At 41.5% G+C, this 14580-nt stretch overlaps 1 protein-coding gene across 1 annotated transcript in view; it reads left to right on the top strand.

Moving 5' to 3' along the window:
- Positions 1-14580, top strand: part of LOC143347259 (latrophilin Cirl) — a 610528-nt gene that overhangs the window by 58599 nt on the left and 537349 nt on the right. The window contains exon 2 of the mRNA XM_076776307.1: positions 12657-12736. The gene's annotated coding sequence lies outside the window, so the exon portion shown is untranslated. The remainder of the gene's footprint in view (positions 1-12656; positions 12737-14580) is intronic.

The raw sequence follows: 14580 nt of genomic DNA on the forward strand, positions 1-14580 counted from the left end.
GAATCCAGTCGCAAATTACTTTTTCGCGTATCCGCAAGTCGATCTTCCTCCGAAGGAGGAGGCTCGTTTCAGTCGCGCCGTTATTTCTACCCAGAACTTCGCCAATAATTCACCCTCCCCCTCCGCCTCCTGCCCCCTTCTATATACATCGTGTCCACGCATTAGACCGCTATCTAGCAACGAACCAATCGTCCGTGAGAGCAAATGTTGTGCACGCGTTTTCGCGGGAGAAATAGGGCCCCGCCATTTGTCAGCCCTTTTATTCGCGAACACGGAAAACGAAGCGCGATAATATAGTACCCCCTCGCTTCTTGCAATCGACTCGGGACCACCGGATGACATGTGGAGAGGTTTAGGCGTGATTTTTTTCTCGGAACCACTCGGAGCTCAAACGAGTCGGCGTCGAATGGCTTTTTAATTACGCGGCTGCCGGCCACTCGAGTGAACCGAACTGAGAAATCATAAACAGTGGTGGGTACGATCCCGTCGTAAGTATCTCAATTAATTTTATAGACGGATACATTAAAACAAAACTGTAGTACCTGTCCAAAAGTAAATAATAACGTCGACAATCGAACTACAACTTCGATTTTCGGTCACTGACGTTAGGGATTTTTATGGTGTTGGAGTATATTTTAATTTGTACAAATGATGAAAAGGTTTAAGTCATCATTTTGTTAATTTCGTAATTGTTTGCTAAATATGAACCATGAAAGTTATTTAATCCTGGAACCATCGAAGATTTAAAGTTTAGTCTTTTTTTGTTCCAATCGAGGATTTCTGGTTGTCAAACAAATACCTACGCAAACACAGAAAGAATTAAGTAGAATAGGTAAGTTTCTGTGATCAGGAAGTTCAGGACATCTCTATAAAACATGATGTTGACAATTGGACGTAACCTTATTAAACCACTTGGGCAAAAGATGTAGTTGCCCTTCATACTATTTCTCCGCTGTGCAATCTATTATTGGGATAGGGAGAAGAGTTTCTCGAAGGAAATAGTAAGGAGCATAGGTGGTGCCGATCGAGACGTGACCGATAAAGCGAGTTTTGTCGTAAAAAGAAGCGAATTAAACGAGCGATCGCTAAGCGCGAAAAGCTGTCTCGAAAGTTTACGAGAGACATTATCTCTCGCGGCAAGTCACCACAATTGGATTACTTGATTATGACCGGAAAGAAAATATACGTTTCATTGTTCGGGAGAACCGGCGTCTCCGGGAAACACGATCCGATCGTTAGACCGTCGGTTTTATTATTACATCGTTATAAGCCGAGAATGGCCTTCGGTTTCGACGAGACTGCCGTCGAAGAAGTTCTTAACTAGCTGCTATGACGGCTTCGCACAGTAGACTGGTCCCCGTTCGTTTCCCCTTGGCTCTTTCCTTCAACTTTTCTTCTCCCTTTCCAGCTAAATTCTGTCTCGGGATTGTCTACTAACAATCCCAAACCATCCGCGAAAGGATCGGACAACTAAATGACGGAAGTCCCTCCGCTGCTTACGGAGATTTCCAGCAATTACAAATATGCAATTAACTAAAAACTTTGCTCCTTCTGCCCAGTAAAGAAAACCGAAACGTCGATAAATGCCACCGTGTTGTTATACTCCGTTTATTCTTACCTTAAATATTAATGACATCGTGAAAATTTAAAAATAATTTAAAGTAGAAAATATGAATGCAATAGTACCTCGATTATTGCAGAAAATCGGGGCTCGAAATTCCTGCAATAATCGAGACAATCTATCCTTACTACTGTGCCCAATCTTATTTGTTGTATAGCGACCAACCTCTCCATGCAATAATTAAAGTTCTATTATCTTTTGTTTTCCGGTGCATTTGTTAGATTATAAATCCAGATTCTATAATAAGTTTACTGCTCACAGAATCTTGTTTGGATCATTCCGTTTCGCCAATTCGTATATTCTGTACTTTTTACAAATTTAAATTTTTGCATATATGAAACGTGAAGACTCCGTATACATGTGTAGCGAACATTTATCGAATTTATTATTCCCTGGATTATCCAACCTAATGGGGGCGAGGGTTAATAGCATACTCGAGGGTGTCGGAAAATTGGGGGATTTTTATAAATTTATCATAATTCTCCCTTAAACGATAACAAAATTATATATGAACGTATATAATATATCTGAGATTAGGTTTAGAAACAACACTTCTATTGTACCTTGTCTCTTTGCACAGTACTTTAGCATTCGTTTTGCCTTATATTAAATCTAACGAATTCTTATGGCTAACAAAAAATGATTTGCAAATGAATAATTTTATTTTCATTGTCATAATTTTCTAATTTCTTTGAAAAAAATTAGCATGCAGGTTCTTGAAAGCTTCCACCATCGACACACATCTCTTTCCCAGTAAATATTATGCATTCCCAAAAATCTTGATAAAATCATCATAAATGTTCACAGTAGGCATCAAACGCGTTAATGACGCAGACGTTCGAAGATCGTATCTCTTTAATCAAACAGAAATAATTCCAGCGGTATATCGAAAATTTTCGTTTCACCAATTTCCAAGCGCGGATCTTCGCGTTGAAGGCACGATTAAACGTGCAATTTAATGGTTCGTTGAAAAACACGATCAAACAACGTCCAACGGACGGTTGGTCCTGAATTGCGAAATAAATTGGCGCGTCACATTTCGTCCCGTTCGACGAGTATATGAAAACTGTATTTAATTCTTCGAGCGACCAGAATGGAACGTTCGTCGATGGCGTCTGGTAGCGAGCGATTTTGTGGTCGACGGGAGGTAGACCAGTCTCGAAATTCCGAACGAAACTCGCAGATGCGACGAGTGGCAGGGGTCCTGAGTCTTCCCAGGTTCCTTCCGAGCCAGAACGATTAAAGTCGTCGCGAAAAACCCCTTTTATACGTTGTCGTTTGTTCCCGTGGCCCATTCGAGCGGATTAAAGGCGGAACAAACAACCGATTCTTCGGTAACCGATGGTTCCTGCAAATCAGCTTTCGCGGGAGGGGGGATCACGCCGCGGGGTCGACGATCGAGAACGCGAGACGAAGAGATCGAAACTCCCGAAGAAGTTTTACGATGGAAGTCTACGATCTGGAATTGAACGATTTTCAAAGGGTACGAGAATCGAACCGTAGACACGGGTGGGTGTAAACAAACGGAACATTTTCGAGTTCGTTGGCTTCGCTACGAACCATGCTTTTGGAATTCTTTCAATCGTCTGCAGAGTATCAGTATATTATATTGAAAATTAATTCCTTAAGTGGAAACGATGAAGTCAACTTGGGCGAGTCACAGTGTATTTAAAACAAATTGTAAAGTAATTAGAAAAATTGAACGATCGAAACATTTTAAATTAATAAAATCGAAACGTTTTGTTTCATTTAATACGTTTTATTTAAAACAATTACGCGTACAGAGCGATAAAATTGAATGGTTCGAATAGGTACGTTTACTTGAAAATTAATTGTAATTAAAAAAGCATGTACCTCGAGAAATATGTATTTAAATTACTGTATTGTTTTTTTTTTATTTTAGAATGAGACATAAAACGATAAAACTTGAATAAATGAAAAGTATGTAACTCTAATTTGTTTTACTAAACCGAGGACATAATTTACATATCTCTATGGCATGCTTCACGCTTACGCTCAACAGAATTTCGATTTTCAATCCTTTTCGTGGCTATAGAGGGTGTTCGGCCACCCCTAGGAAAAATTTTAATGGGGGATTCTAGAGGCCAAAATAAGACGAAAATCAAGAATACCAATTTGTTGATGAAGCCTTCGTTGAAAAGTTTTTAACGTTTAAAGTTCCGCCTGTACTGAATTTTTTTCTAGAAAGCGGGTAGGATTTCAGAGGTACGTCTATTCATCAAGAATTATTGTAATTGACCCCCGCAACCGAAAATAATTTTTCCAAAACGATTTGAAATTTTTGAATTTAATTGTTAATAACTTTTTAACGAAGCCTCCACCAACAAATTGGTATTCTTGACTTTCGTCTTATTCTGGCCTCTAGAATCCTCTATTAAAATTTTTCCCAGGGGTGACCGAACACCCTGTATACATATGTATTTGACAACGCTGTCGTTCGGTATATTTTTTCGACAGGTATAACTGCACTACTTTTATATTTAAAACTTGATTTTTTGTCAATTTCAATAGCGACAGAAGAGTTTGTATCGGCGTTCACTCAGACAAATTGGCGTTGTCACATTTAAATAAATTTTTTTCATCAATGTATCGCGACAGTTGCAATACGGATGAAGAATTATTTGTGCATCGACAGTATTTGAAGTGACATCAAAAATCGAAATTGGACATCATTTTGTGCTTTTTGCATTAAAGTAATTGGCATGTGACTGATCAACAATATCGAAGCCAATCATCATCTTTAAAATGAACATCTGCTGAATCCATTCTTTCAAAAGGTCCATTCATCCCCTCGAATTTATTGGAAATTGTCTCGATATTACAAAATATGTACAATCAATATAGTATTTCGACGATAGAATTTTTTAAAACTATTTTATAAAACATCGAAGAATCGAAAACGCGACAAATAATTCCTCCTATTAGTGTCTAGTCCGGCTAGTCAGAAAACAGGGGATCCATCGATACCAAAGAGACGGTAGGAAGTCGGAGAAAAAGTTTTCACCCCATCGTAATGGTAATAACTATGCCGGCAGCAGTCGTTCTAAACGACGGCGACACGAAATTCTCGCGTTAAGCGAAATGTTTATTTTTAATGCATGACGAAGTCGACGCGATGCTTATCCGTTCGCGGACGTTGTTTTACGACCAAAACGCTACATTGCAAGTACTTTGTCCGTTCTGATGCGTGGATTTTAGCGAACACCGTCAGCTACGCTCAATCCTTTTTGATGGCCAAGGTGAAGCGGCTCTGGAAAGAGTTTAAAAGAATCGTGGAAGGGTGGAAATAAAATGATGCTGTGGGACGGGAAGCGTTCGTTCGATGCACCTGTCGAAGAGATAGGAAAGTTGGATTTGAGCAAGACGATTGAAGTTTGGAATAAACGTTGGGAAAGGAAGTTTCCTTTACGGCCCTTCCTCCGCCCTCTATTCCATATTTCTTCGAGGTGCGTAGAACAAGGCTGAAAGAGGGCTCGGTCGAATGTATTTTTACCCTGGAAAATATCTTCCTGCAATTTTCCTACGTTCCGTCGACGTTTTCGAGATATCCCTAGTTTTCTCGGGAGAATCGTTGTACGTACGAGGCAACGGTTAACCCTGGAAAAACTCCCTTGTCGCGTCAAAGACTAAGGGTGGGTTCCTGGGGAACATCAAACACAACCTTTATAACAATTTCGTTCGCTAGGAAAGAAACAATATCGACATACGTACATTTCAATATCTACCTGTTTGTAATTATATAGAACTCTATGAAATAAAATTATACACTTATATTTGATCGTAAAAATAGAGTTATAGAGATAGATTTTTGAACTCTGCAAGTTTATTTTAAACTTAATCCTTCCGAGATATTTCAAGGTCCCGAGCAGACGACGAAGAGAAACTAAAATGGCGCGAAGTATCGTTTCTCATTGTCTGGAGTCCTCGTTTTTCTCGCTGTTCTCCTCAGACCGACAGAATATACGTTCGTATAGGATTCGATCGACAACGACGAGACTGACGGAAAATAAAATACCCGTCCAGAGCGACGGCGCAAGCTGTATTTTCGAGGAAGGTTGAAATGTACTTTACTCTTACAGTCGACGTCCACGTCTCCGGCCTTTCTTTACCTCGATACATTTTCTATATTTCCCGCTCGAAACATATACATTGCAAGAAAGAAAAACACGCGTGGGTTCGTCTTCGAACAAAAAAGACTTTACGGAAAACAAACGGCGAAAAGGGAGAACTCGGCGACGCGGGAGCGCGGAACGCATGCCCGGGGTGGCGTCGGGACACTCGTGCTTGTTACGGAACGATCGAGAAACATGAAAATCGTAAACCGTTTCGTCTCGAGAAGTGGAATTTCAGGCAACGAGCGTCGGTTAGAAAATTAATGGGCTTCGTGTTTGAAAATTATCGACGTCATTTCGTAATGATCGTGAGGGGGAAAAAGGGGTTACAGATGGGGGGGGGGGATACGCATCCGGCAAACTCGGTAGCCAAGGTTGAGACTCGGTCGACGGGTACGAAAGGATTCGCCGAGCGAAGAAATAAATAAACGGACAGGTGAATCCTAGGACTCGATATGGACGTGTTTCCCCATCGCGTGTATGTGTAGTTGGAAGAAGATGGGGGTTCAATATTGAAGAGGCGAAAGGAAAGACCGCGCCGAGGGTACAGCCTGAGAGAGCGCAGCCGAAGAAGAAAGGCAGAGAGATACAGGGAGCACGAGATATACGGCCTCATAATTCGCTTCTAAACATCGCTAATTGCAGCGCTGACCCTCTAAATCTTTTGGGATGCTATCTGCTCGCTTGAAAATACTCTCTCTTTCGCCTCTGCCCTCCCTCCCCCTCGTGCTGTTCGCGTTACCTTCTAACCACCTTTGTTCCGCGGCGAGGCGAGGTGGCGCGAGGTACCCGAGCTTACACGCTCTCTATTAACCCCGCCGCGGCTCATCCATTTCTCAGATCGATGCGAGATACCGTCTCGCCTCGCCTTGGCGCTTTTCGGGCGCAGCCTCGAAACGCCCTGGCCGAGAAAATAAAACAGGGATCGGGGAATCGACTGTGAAGAGTGGTCGAGGGGTTTGTCAACCACCTGGCTGGGTCGAAACAATAGATATTATTTTTTTTACATATTTGGAAAGCAAATTTTTACCCCTTGGATACTGAGAAACTTGCAATTCTGTGTTGATACGGTTTGACCGTTTCTCCGATTCGGTATAGTAATAATTCTTAAAATGAACATCGGATTTGGCATAGTCATTTTTCGTACAATGAAAAGCATTATGTTCACGCTCCCATAGGCTTTAAAAGGTATCCCCCTTTAGAATGATAGAAGTGTTCAATTTACGAATCACGTGTTCATTTTAAGAATCATTACTATATATGCATACGAAAGAATAAACTCGTGAACTGCAGGAAAAATTGTATGAATCTATCTAAGTAAATCAAAACAATCGATTCTCAATATTACATAAACAATTTTATAAATAATTAAAACGTGAATTTTCAAACATGTTCCTTCGCAAGAAAATTGTTGCAATATCTTCTTCGTAGATGGGAAAGGATGAAAGTTGCAAACGCAATTTTGTTGTTATCAATTTTCGCCTTGTAGCACGTAGAATCGCTCTTTGAAGTTTCTCGCGCTAGTAGCCACTAGGACCATCCTGTATATTTCTTATCGCGAGGAACGTGTTAACCATGATGATCTGCGATGAACGCGCGCGTATCACGGAGCCTGGTGGCTGGCTACCCCAACGAAATGCTCTCGCGCACGATAAACTCCGGGGCCCGCTGGAAATTGGATGAAAATTGAAAATTGAGTCACGGAACCACCCACCGTATCGCGTAATTATTTTGAATCGCTCTATTAATCTTAAGCAGCCCCGGAGAAAATGCGGTTTCAACGGTCCGGGACGCGATCGTGCCACGAGAAAAAAGACCAACGGTTCTTTTCATTAAAAGTATGGCTGCCTCCGCCGATGTGGTTGTGCAGCTAATGGACGTGCTGTTTTAAAATATTTTAAACGCTCCTAGGAGAGTATCGCATTAACACAGCCGCTGCCGATGAGGTAACTGGACGAATTGAAGGAACGAACGGTGCCAAAGATTTATTAGATTCTCTGAGCTACGTCATCTTTTCATTTTTACTCGAGGGTATAATTTTTTAATAATATGGAGTGCAAAGAAAATATTGACGCGTACACAAATACGTACGTAGTACACATCCCTAGACAATTAATGATACGGATGCTGGAATTTACGTTTAGCATATAGTTAAATCATCAAGCTATGTCTTAACGCTGTAAAGTCATTTCTTTCGTCCATAATAATCCAACCTGGAGGAATTTTCCAATCTCGTTAAACACACCGCGACACACCTTTACAACGAATGCCATAAGAACTGGAACAGGTATTCGCTGAGGTAGTCGCCAATATTTAGTAAGGACCAATCAACGAGGGTTAAAAAAATGTAGGAATGTGTTGGTGGTCATTATAAATACCATTCACCCCTATTATTTCAACAGAAGGCATTTTCCACTCGCAGTACGCAAATGCGGAAGTTCCATCAGCCACGTGGCAAAACTCAGAAGAAAACCAGCAGTCCCGTCATCCGTGGAGCTTGCATGCTTCCCAGAAACTTTTCCAGCGGATTAACGTAGTGGGGGGTTGATTGAAACAGGGTTGGAGGTATCTCGTTTAGCAATCTTGCCTTTCGACTGTCCTTTCTTGCCCCATCGCGATTCGACTTCCAAAAGCAAACGTCGAGCACCTACTTCCGGGTTTCTTTGTTTTCGCGGCGGGAAAACTGTTTTTCTCGTTACGTTCTCGTTCTCGGGGAATGAAAATTGGTGTTTGCTTCAATCTTCCTGCCGCGCGTAAATCGAACGAAACTGCCGCGATATCGAGGAACGAAATAGGAAGAAACGATCGAAAGTATTGTTTCGTTTCAACATGGCCCGGTTACCGAGGAAAAGGCGGGCGGATTCAGGCCGTTGCTTCGAATCGGCTGGATTATAAATCTTTATTAATATCGAGAAGCAACGCGGCGTTTCTCTGATTACATAAACTCGCCTCTAAATCCACGGTTTTATGCCCCTCCCGAAGACGCGGCTGAAAAGCTCGCGGAGAGCAGAAGGCAGAGGGGTTGCTACGTCAGGGTAGCGCTTTTCAATTTACTTTACGAGACGAAGGCCCTCGTTTCGCGAAACGAAAGGGATTTTCTTTGTTTTATCGGCTCGTAATGAAATGCGAACCGGCGAATTACTCTAATACAAAGCCTGTAAACGAGCGTCGAGCTTCTTGCTCTCTCGCTTTTCTTCCTGACTCGGCTAACAACGAGTGGCACCGAATCGACATGTCCTCTCCTCATCGTCCCACTCGACGTCGGTGTAAATAATCGTTTCCTGCCTGCAGACTGCTTCGCAAACAGAAACTAAACACTCTTGGTTTCCCAGTCAAATATTTTAATTAAGTCACGTCTCGGAGAATAATGTTCCGCAGCGCCATCGAGCCACTCTCGTTAGGAGTAGCGACAACCTACTCTCGCGAGAAGACGCGAATCCGAAGGGTGGTTATTGAACCATTTGTGGTTCAAATAAGAATCCCAGATCTCAAAGAAAAAAAAATTTCTAAGAGCGAAATTATCACTATCGGACCACGAACCATATTCTTTCGATCCTTTTACTTTGAGGCAATAAATAAGGCAGTAGTTAAATAAATCGTAAAGTTAATGTTATTTTCATACTTATATAATTAAAATTTGAAGAATAATAATACGTCTATTTTTTCTTGCAACAAAGTTTTTATATTGTTCAAAGTTTACCAAATGTTGGAAACCTGACAAATAGACTAAATTGGAAGAGAGACACAATGTAAATATGACTTTGCATGAAAATTCTATTGATTTCTAAATATTCATACTTGCAGGATAGTAAGATTGATACGAAGCAGTTTGTTATTGGCAGTACGCCTAAACTTTGACAAGCCTCGAACTATAATTTTCAGAGAAATACTCAACTCGAATCCCCAGTCAATTGCACGTGTACCAAGTATTCGATTGCTTCTCGAAAACGAACCCTCCTATGAAAAACTTTATTCCCATGATTTCGATTTAGTTTCCCACGTAACATACCGTTACGCGTGTTAGCGATTACCGAACACCCTGTACGTCAACGCATAAATGGGTTAAGTCGATATTAATTCCACGTCCGGGATGCTTTCGAGCTTTGAGATTGTTATCGTCGAAGCGAGTCATCTGAAAAGTTTTGATCCCGCGACCAAGTTTAATTTCCTATCAACAAGCGTCGTTCTGCTTCGCGTTCAGACGACGGCTTGTAAACAATAACTTCTAGTTGTTGCTTCCAAAGAAAACGAGCCCGTGTTTACCGATAAATTATTCTAATTTCGGCCAACTCCATAACGCGAGGAGACCCATGTTTCGTCGTTGGCCTGGAAAAATTAGTTCACGCGCGGTTCGGGTCAGCGAGTCTCATTTTATTTATTTATTTACTTGTTGGCTAAATATACGAATTACACAGACGTGGACAGAAATAGTGGTTTTTTTCTGGTAATTTATTATTGATTGTTGGTGTTAATGAGACCTTTGTACCATGTGTCGCATTTACTAGTCATATTGTTTATTATTATTTTGTTAGAAAGAATAGAGTGCTTATATCCTATCAATATTTATTGGGAAGAGCTTAATGTTTATTTTTTAAGTATAAAATGTATTTAAAAAACATCGTACATGATATGGAAATGTAACGAACAATGTCTGATAAATAGATTGAAAGGAAAAAAGAAGATAGAAGTATGGGGCTTGTAGCAAAAAGTAAGGCCTTAATTATAATAATTATTCGAAATGATAAGTCTAGCGATTAAAATTCTAGGTCACAGATGTAGTAAAATAAATTTGTTTGTCCCAAAATGAATATATTAAAAAGCTGTTAGGTTTTGTCAGGGTTGGAGATAATACTAGCGATGGAAAGTCAGTATATATTTCATCGAAGTGCTATCTCTAGTTAATATATGGCAATTTCTAGATATCAAACAAGTTTACCATTGCAGATGGGGGACTTCTAGGATGCTTTCAATAGTATAAGAGATAGCATAGCATCCAGATCTGCGGATGATGCGGATCTAGGTGGTATGTGCATAGTACACCCTATAACATAGGATAATGGGTCTAGCTTCAGCTTGCTGTGCAGCTGTTCGATGTTATTAGGTCCGATATTATACGTGCAAATGTCTGGTGTCCGGTGTACAGTTTTGCTATCAGGAGTCGCTATTAAGAGTTAGATTCTCTAATGGACATGGCATCAAGAGGCTCTCGCACAGACACACCGACTGACAATCGTACGACTAACGATGCTACTTCGAATAGGAAGATTCTTTCCAGATTGTTAAGAATAAAATTTTCAAGCGAATCTCATAGGGTCCATTAAATGAAAAAATCGACTATGAAGATCTCTCACCAATGGCCCTATTAAGGAGAACTCGTTAATGTACGCAAGCTAGCGAATGTTGTCGAGGAAGGTACTCGAGAATTGTTAATAGGAAAAAGTAGAAAACACTGAGTATGAGTGTTTATTTATTCTATAGATTCTAAAATCATTGAAAAATCAAGGTAACGACAGACATTATAGTCAACAAAGTCCAGCTCGATTGATCGCGACGCGTCCCGACAAAAACATCGTCTTCGGTATCGTATCGGTCACAATCTGCATTTCGTTATCGAGCCGTCATCGTTGATCAATTTCAGACGCTTTCACGCAGTCATTCTCTTCGTTTATCTTTTCTCCTCCCCCTGTATTTACACGCGGCTGGTTTCACAACGACCTGACCCTAAACGCGAGCAGCACCGGCGAACAGAACGAGCCGCTGGATCAGATGTTTGCCAAACTTATTTTGGTTAAGTCACGTCTTCAAAACAAACCCCGTGACACAGTGTGTATAGGATCCTGGAGGAGCGATAAGTCCGGTTTCGTGACGAATACCGTACCCTCGGAGGAAAAGTCTCTTCGGAGGCACTTGTGCACCCTCTTGGGGCCGTCTCGTGTTTTTCCTTTTAACGCGCGTCGTCGACGGCGCGGAATGCGAGCCACGGACCTCCCGGAAGGCACGTCGAGACGAACGACGATCGTTCCCGTGGAAATATCGCCGAGGAGTTTAACCCGGAATCACCATCCGTGCGAGAGCGAAACGTTCCTGGCGTATTCAAAGCTTCCGCGATACATACACCGAGCGCCCAGAGGCGGATCCGTCTAAATTACCTGCCACTCGCGGCGCGGATAAATATTTACCGAAACACCAGAGGACGAGCTCGGTTCCCGTTTTTAAATTGCAACGAAAATTCGGCAACTTTGTCCTCCCGTTTCCGCGTCACGCTTTTCATTTTGTTCAACCACTTCAAAGGCGATGCGCTGCTTCTCAACGCCATTGACACCACGCAACTTCTCGATTATGTATGGTTATTAAAAATACCGAAGCTTTTAGCGATCGATGGAATATCCAATGAATCGAAAAAGCCTTTTTTTAATTTTAAAATAGGTTGTTGTCAAAATTTGTGCGAAGAAAAATATAGTGGTCCCCCGTTAATGTTCTTATCTCTGTTAGGCTCGATCGCATTGCAGGAAAAAGGAGTGAAACAGAGAGAAATAGTCAAATTCATTTATTCTACAGAGCCTAAAATCGTTGAAAAATCAATTTAATAATGTTGAAAGCTAAAAGGAATTATCAATATATTCTTTTCTAATTTTTGTAGCGCGTTCAACGTTTGGTTCTTGTGTGTCTCCTCTTCCTTATTTTTAAACTTTGTTTTTCTCGTTTTCAAGAAAGTGTAATGAACATTTAATGATCAGGCTTGACTTCGCGAACATTATTAAGGAAAAAAGTAGCGAACATTAACAGGAGACTACCGTATCTTTCTTACTGTATTCACCAGCCAGAAACATAATTTTAGAAATGATCTAAAATGATCCAATTGATATATCACGATATTAAGTTGAATTTGTATTTATTTCCAGATAAAATAAACGTCCCCGGAGAAATTAGCATACGAGTGCCATTGGACTATACAACTTCGATCACCAACATCGGAATACAGGTAATACAGCATTCAATTTTCAGCATAAAATTTTCCTTTATCTCCGACCGTGACAAAGTGCAACCTGGTTGCACGCGACACTCGGTACATTCGCGTTAAAATCGTCAGCGGACAGAGACGACGTCGTAAACACAAGCGACACCAACGAGCCCATTGTCAGGGAAAAATAATAACCTAATTTTGCCTTATGAAATTTTCTTTTGTCTCCGTTCGTTTCGAAGCTACAGTGCGCGCGACACTCGGTGAACTTGCAACGATAAAATTGTCAATGAACAGAGACGACGTCGTATATACGGGCGATATCAACGTCCCTATTGTGAGAGAGAAATAACAACCCTTCGTTTAATCGATGGCGCGGATCAACCACGGGCCGAGAACGATCGGAGCTGTCTGCGATTTAAAATCCCCATCGGTAAGTCTCGTCATTTGCATGTAACGAGAGTCGACATCGGCGCACGTAATCTCTTCGTCGTCGAACAATAGACGGAAACTCTTCGCGTGGCGCGATACAAAGGGTAAAAGTAATTCCGACTTCGCGTTATTATTTGAAGCTGGATGTTTAATGTTCGTCGTCGCGCCATTACAGGACGAAGTTCCGTTTTTTGAGAGAGTCGCTCGTTGACCCGTCATCGCAGAGATGCGGTGTTCCAGCTTAATTTAAATAACTTTCATTAATCAAATTATTCCTACCCCAGCGCCCTGCGGGGGGTATAATATTTCCGGACGGAGTTCCGCAACCCCTTGAACACGGAGGGCGCCATCTTTCGACGGATCACGGATAGTCCTTGTCGTGATTCCAATTTATATTTATTTATTAGTTTAATAATACTCCTCTGACAGAAGATAAAATGGATAAAAAAGAAGTCGACTCTGTTGATATTAAAAAGAAACTACGTAAAAAGTAAATCATTGGGGCGTAGAATCAAAGAGGTTGAAAGAGAGGATCGCTTAAAATGGCAAGTATTAATTGAATTAAGTCAATTATTAACGTTGGGTTGCCCGATGAACCTCGGTGCGGTTGCCTAAGGGTTAATAAATTAAGGTTTCCAAACGTACAGTATTTTCAGAGACACCCTAATACTCTGCGCAACAGAGGTCGACCCCTTCGAACAGCGACATACACAGGGTGTTCTCTGATTTTCTGGCCAAATTTTAGGAACACAGTCTACTAGTAAAAATATAGCACGATGTTTGTAAACGCTTTGTTACGAAGTTATAGTAAAATATTGAACATGGTACGAGTGTGTTCGTAACAGCACGTTCTTGTCTTCTAATTCATCGAGTCCATGGTTGTTGATTTTCAATAATAATATCGTCCGAGTCAGTTGAAATGCTCACAGAAACTTCGTGTAACATTTTATTTTTATTTTTGCTGATAGGTCGTGGTGTAATAATTTCTTGGAAAATTAAGGAGACCCCCTGTAGGAGTCAAGCGATTTCGGTAATGGCGACCGTCGCGGATCGGTCTGTCGCGACTTGAATAACTCTCACGCCACTCGTTAACGCGAGGGTCAAAACGCGGGAGTAATTACGATCCCGTAATCTTCTTTAAATCGGTCTGCAACCCCTTCGGAGATCCAAGGTAAACACACTAATTGCTCGATGAATGAAGAAGTACATCGGAGCGGTGGCGCGTGTCGCGAGGCGCTTCCACGTCGTAACGTCGTCAATTACGCCCCCTCCAGGGTGCACGGTGCTCGACGATTAATTAAACATATCGCGCCCGGGTCGGACAATGCCTGGTGGTCGCGCGAATTCGATTCACGCGGGCGGCAGAAACGCGTGTTACCGCCAGTTTCTGCCCCGCTTATCTAAGGAATTGCGGCAGGGGTTATCGCGAATCG

This window comes from Colletes latitarsis, chromosome 10 (genome assembly GCF_051014445.1).
Source record: "Colletes latitarsis isolate SP2378_abdomen chromosome 10, iyColLati1, whole genome shotgun sequence".
Classification (NCBI taxonomy): Eukaryota; Metazoa; Arthropoda; class Insecta; order Hymenoptera; family Colletidae; genus Colletes; species Colletes latitarsis.